Below are 6,582 nucleotides of genomic sequence, written 5' to 3'. Positions count from 1 at the left end.
CTGATTCTTAGAAGAGCTCCAAATTGCATTTTTCCCAATGGAGAATTCTCCAGAGTCGGGCTTCTCTAGCTATCATAACCCTAATTAAAATCTGATTTTTCCTTGTTTTGTTTTTGGCAGCTGGCCGTTTCAGCGATCTGACCCCTTGACCTTGCTCTGATAACACCATGCTCTAACCAACTGATGTAACAAATAGATTCTGATCTTCTACTATTATGGGGCGGGGGGATAGATTTTCCATATCTTAGAAAAAAGAAATTTTTGTTTAAAATTGGCTTGGTGTTTTCAGACTTTCAAAAACATGGACTGAACCAAATAATCAGATTTAACATCAGAAGCTCCTGGAAATCAGGAAGGTCAAAGCCGAAGGTTTAGAAGGCAAGCCAAAGGCTTTAGGTGCAGCTGAAAACAGCAGCAGCCTTACTGTCTTGCTGCGACGTTGGGTTTTTCTAACAATTCCTAGGCCCTAGGCTCAGAATTCCCATCTAGAGCATGGACTAGAGAAGAGGAAAACATAGGCACTGCTAGGGGATATTGCGGACAATGCAGCCAAGCCTCCTAACAGCCTTCTATACAATTCACGGAATTATTTCTGCTTTCTAGGCCAGCACCTGACTGGCTAGTTTTTTCTTAACGTTAGCTAAACTGACCACAGTTACAAATCAACATTGTGCTTGGAAAGGGAGCTCAATCTAATATGCTTTGTAGATTATTTTATAGAGAAGCCATATCTGACACCATACCCTTATGGGTATGACTAACAAGGACCTACATGTTCTTTCTTGCCAGTTCCTATTTGCCTCACAATGAGGAAAAGGAACATTCACCATCCCAAAAGGGAAATACTTTTTAGCAGACGATAGATTCCTCATATTAGTAATTTTTAGAGATAATCTTGGTAGCAATGTGAGCAGTGGATGCCTCCTAAAGACCATAAGATTTGGCTTTGACAATTGCTCAGGCAAGAGGTAAGAACCTGCACCTATGCAGTGGAAATGAAAAGAATTAACAAACTAGAAAAAATAATTCCAGACAGAACTGATAAAACTTGAGGACAAATAGAAAGTAACAGGGAAATGATCCCTTGGCTTCTATGTTACTATGTTAGATAACCTGGTAGACAATAATTCCTCTAAAAGAAACAGGGAACATAAACACGTGGGTTTTACGAGCAAGGAAGAAAATTTGAGCACCGAATTCCAGATAACATCTGTGAGTACATCTGGTGTGGGAGAAAGGGGGTAGGGGTAAGATGATCTTCTGAGCCTTTCTCATTCGAGTTCACAGCAACAATCTGAGGGTAGGGATAAGAAGATGATCTTATGAGATTTTCCCATTTGGGTTTATGACAACATGCGAGTATTAAAAACAGTAGCAGAGAGTCATCAGAACCCCACAAGGAAAAAAAAAAAGCAGCATGAGAAAGAGGCTAACCTTCAAATGGATAGGAACAAATATTAGTAACACTAATAACTAATAATTAATAACTAATATTTTAATAATTAAAGTAAGTAGTCCTTTGACCTAGGCAGGAACAGTAAAGACTGACAACAAAAGCAAACAACAGAGACACGAAGCATTCCACTTAAAAAGCATTCTGATGATACATTAGGAAAAAGAGATTTTGGAGGCACTGGTTTTAGTCCTTGATGCATTTTTTGTTGTAAAAAGCAAAAAAAAAAAAAAAAAAAAAGGATCAAGAGACAAAGCCAATATGCTATTCAGACTTAATTCTTTCTGAATCCACAGAAGGAGTAAGTCTGAAGAAGTCAGTGCTGGATTATTCATGCATACAGATGAAGGGGCAGAAGAAACGAAGGAGACAAAACCAGAAGTCTACTTAAACTCTGGCAGGAAAAGTATTAGCACATATCCCAGAGAACCAAGCTTGAATCTCCAAAGGGGCGACAGCGATAGATAATCCTATTGATTATGAGGCCAGTGAGCTACTCAGAGTTAGGAACCCATGATCCAAAGCCAGAAATTACTTGGATGGACCCATATTTTCTCACTGCATCTGACCTATTACTCTTAAATGATGCTCTGCTTTTTTTTTTTTTGCTAGGCTAAGGGGAGAAATACTCCACATCTTTCCTAAAGGCTAACATTTCTATACTGAAGAAATAAAGGGCAATGGAAAGAAGAGGTTGGGAGTAGAAGAAGGGAAGATATGAAAAGCAGCAAGGAGCAGGAGCAAAGTGAGGTGAGACAAAGGAGGGAAACAGAAAAAAGGTAGGGCAAAGAGGAGAGAGCAAAGGCCAGCTTCCCTTCCCACCCCCCACCCACACTACCCCTAATTTCCCTAGAAAGTAAACCTCCTGGAACCACCAAGGCTGATTAGAAACTAAAAAGGGAAATTAAGAAAAATATATAACACTTCAGCTTGAATAAAAGAATAGCATTTTTAGTGTGTCAGTGACAATCTCTTACTGACTCTACAATCTACCTGTAACTCTGTATCGGCTAGATGGGGAAACTCCTGGCTTTGCAGAGAAAGAAGCTAGCAGAGTGTATGTTTGGTTGCTCAGCCTAAGGAGGGACTTGTGAGCTAGTTTGAGGACAAAAGTTGAAAAGCCCCTGGTAAAGTCTACATGAAAGATGGAAAATTAAAAGGCTGGGAACATTTATTCATTCAAATATTTATTGAGTGCGGGCCGGCCCAGTGGCGCACTCGGTAGAGTGCGGCGCTTGGGAGCACAGCAGCGCTCCCACCGAGGGTTCGGATCTCATATAGAGACTGGTCCGCTCGCTGGTTGAGTGCAGTGCGGGCGCAACACCAAGGGTTGCGATCCCGTTGCCGGTTGCAGTACAGGCGCAACACTGAGGGTTGCGATCCCGTTGCCGGTTGCGGTACGGGCGCGACACTGAGGGTTACGATCCCGTTACCGGTCACGAAAAAAGACAAAAAGCAAATATTTATTGAGTGCCTTCATGTGCAAGGCCAAACAACACAGGAAATTCAGTGTATAGAGTCATTCTAATAAGAGAAAGAAAATATGAGCACAAATATTGAATTGTTATACAAGGAAACTACTACCATGAGAAGAGCACAAAACAAGTGCCATCTGAGTTGAAAGGAAAGCAAAATCAATTCCTGATAGGGTGAGTAGGGAAAGAAGGCTTTGTGGAGGAGATGGCTTTGAAGAGTACATGAGTTTTCAATAGGTGAAGATTGGAGGGGGAGGGGAAATACCTCCCCTAATCTGGATAAAAGCAATGGCATGATTAAAGGCTCAACGGTGGGAAAGGCTACTATTTGAGAAACATTTTGTAGTTCATTTGGGAGATGCATGAAAGGACATAGAAGGAGATGACAGAAAATAAACCTGGAAAAGTAGGCTGGGGAAAATAATCTAACCTGAGGCAAAGATGGGCCTTCCAAGCACAGAGTAGGCACTCAAACAAAATTGAATGAAATATAATGAAGGTCTCTGGTACACAGTATTCCTGGATTTAGTCCCTGTCTTTAAATCCACAGTACATCTAGAAATGAAAGAGAATTCACACATTTTCTCCATGGCTTAGTTATTGTTCTGTCTGAAAACCTTAACTTATCTGAGCTCTCTTAAGTCTGTTTTTCAGCAGTTCCCTAACAGTAGTAGAAATACTCAGGATTCAAATCACAAGAAGTCCATACTACATAAGAAATTCCAGTGACATGACAAAATTTGGCCCCTCTTAGCACCTGTTGGATACTTAATGACTGAGATTCAACCAGATTCCCTGTCAGATGGGTAACATAGCCAGTAATGTCAGCCTAGGGCTGTGTATTTTGCTGGAAAGAACTGTCTACCCATCTTGAAGCTCTAGAACAAAGATGGCCTCCAGCCTAATTGAGCTGCTTCAAGGAAAGTTAAACCATGTCTTCAGCCTCTGATTTCCTTCACAAAACCGAGTTTTTGGCAGAAATGAGATTCATACTTTGCTAGACCAATAAGCCCCAAGATATCAGTCTATCCTGCACATCTCCTCAGTCTTATTAGTATTATTCAGACAAGAAACCCGGTCATATCAGAATGCGCACCAATGACCCTGACCCTAGTTCATCCCAGAATGAGTCTTCTCGTTCTGCTCACTGCACTCCTTAGCCAAGAGACCAAAGGAGAGGGGTTTCCTACACTAGGAGCAGATGGTACTTCTTGTCTCTGGGAAATACAAATCAGGAGATCCTGTCAGGATTATGACTGGGACTTTGGTTTGAAATTTATCTCACACACACATACACACAAAGTCTTCTCTAACCAGCCTGAAAGGATATAACATTCTACTCCAGGTAATTATCTCCTGAGATTTAAGTGGGAAAGGAGAGGGAAATGGAATTATGTATGTTTGTATGCATGAATATCCAGCTTCATAGTTCAGAGGAATTACATTAATGGGTCAGATCAAGAAAATTATAAGGAATTCAAATTCTTACGTACTCTGCTGCTCTCCCCAGCCCAAATAGGTCCAGTGACCTAAGAAAACCACAAAGAAGCACAGTGACAGAGACAATTTAGAAGGAATTCAAAGACCATTTATTTCCCCATCCCACCAACTATGATACGCCTTATCTTATTTGAGCCTATTCCACTTATATTCCATTAACTTTACATAACATATAGAGTATATCTGCCTTCTACCAAACATTAGACAAATGTGCAAAGTATTTGTGCTCTCTGCTATTCACTATATAGAGAATAATAACAGCAACAAAAACTACTGCTTCCATAATGTTTTAAACCTCTTTCTGGCCTAGGTCTCTCTCAGAGCATCATTTAGGAACTCATATGTCTTTCCTTAGTGAAAATGAGAAAAATTTGATATTCAATATCTAGTCCAGAAGCACCTCAAAGTTCTGAGAGTGCAACTTCCTCAAAAGTTTGTAGTAAGACTTGAAATTCTGGGAGCATCAGACGATGTCAACCAAGGCTGGTTTCATTACCTGAGCTAACCCCTAATCCTGGGATGTGGGACTACTAATCAGTCACAGGCTGTTTAATTTAGCTATACACTGACAGTCAGTTTCCTTCCTATGTACTTTCCTTCTTCCTACCACCTATGTCTCTTCTTCTCACCACTCAGAGAGGATATGTTGCTTTAGTGTGCCATTTTTCAATTTTAATAATTTATTTAACTTTCCAACCATGGGGGGACAGGGGAAAGAGAAAATTCTCCCAGGCTATAGCGCAGTTGTCTTAGCAACTGCTAGGGGGTAATTACCTTCTTTCTTTTCAACAGAAAATGGGGGAAAAAATAATCACATAGAACCTCAGAATATGTCTATGAACCTAGATCACTCCAGGCAAATGATAATGCTGTTTTCTCACCATAACTCTGAGCCCAAGAAGCCTATCGCTTCAGGATACTGCCTCATCCTTGAACACTCCACAACATTGCACAGCAGTTTTTTGTACACAGAAGGTGCTTGATAAATATCTATTGTACTAATAAATCAAATAAATAATCTGATCCCACCTACTGAGTCCATTCCTAACCCATGAAAAAAACAACTGTCATGCTCTCTGACAAAGCAGTACCCTAATCTCACCATTTTAGCCCAGTATTATTATGAGAAGTAACATCAATTTAATTAAGCAATTTTCCTTCCCCACCCCATAAATGAATTACAACATGTCACTAGTTAGTAGGACAATTACTAAGGATAGTTAGGTTTTGCTAGGCATAAATACTGAGAAAGGGAGGTGGAAAATGTTCCAGGAAAAGGAAATTACACATGCAAAGGCACGTTCAGTGAACTAAAATAGTTCTACCATATCTAAATGAGAGGCTGAAGAGTTATACAAGAATCTGATCACAGGGGATCTTAAGTAATGTTTAGAAATTAAGAATTTGGAACTACCTTGAGAGCAATGTAAAGATATCACAGCTTTAAGAAGGGAGAGACAGGATCAGATTTGCCATTTTAGAAAGAGAACAGTGGTACAGTGTGGCCAATGGTTGTTGGTAGGAGAGGGGAATCAGTGACTGGTGTCAAGGAAGTTGGTAAAGAGGCTGGTGCACTCATCTGCTGACTGTCTAAACTAGGGAAGTGGCAGAGAGGGGTAGAGAGAAGTGGCTAGATTCATGAGATATTCTGGAGGTAAAATCAACAGAAATTAACAAGTAGTTGAATGTGGGGAAAAAAGTGAATGTGGAAAGTGAGGAGAATAAGGACTACATAATATTGTTTAGGTTTTTAGCTTGGGGTACTGGATGGATGTGACATCATTCACTGAGAAGAGAAACACAAAAAGGGGGCAGATTGAGAAGATGATGAATTTTGGGTTAGTTATCTTGACTTTGAGGTATCTACGGGACAACTCAAATAAATATGTCTGATAGACAGCTGGAAACATGGGTATGGAGCTCAGGAAAGAGATGTGGAGAAGAGTTGGGAGTTTTCAGAATATAAACTCCCCTAAGGACAGGGATTTTACTGCTTTGTTCTTTTGCTGTATACTCAGTGCTTAATTAATGCCTAGCACAGAGTAGAAACTAAGTAAATATTTATAAAGGAATGAATAAAAATAAAAATGAAAGTAAATAAGAACACTGAGGCAGAGTGCAGGTTAAAGGCGGGGGGGGGGGGGGGGGGAGGGG

Source organism: Galeopterus variegatus, unplaced genomic scaffold, assembly GCF_000696425.1.
Source record: "Galeopterus variegatus unplaced genomic scaffold, G_variegatus-3.0.2 Scaffold9863, whole genome shotgun sequence".
NCBI lineage: Eukaryota > Metazoa > Chordata > Mammalia > Dermoptera > Cynocephalidae > Galeopterus > Galeopterus variegatus.
This window is presented reverse-complemented; position numbering follows the sequence as displayed.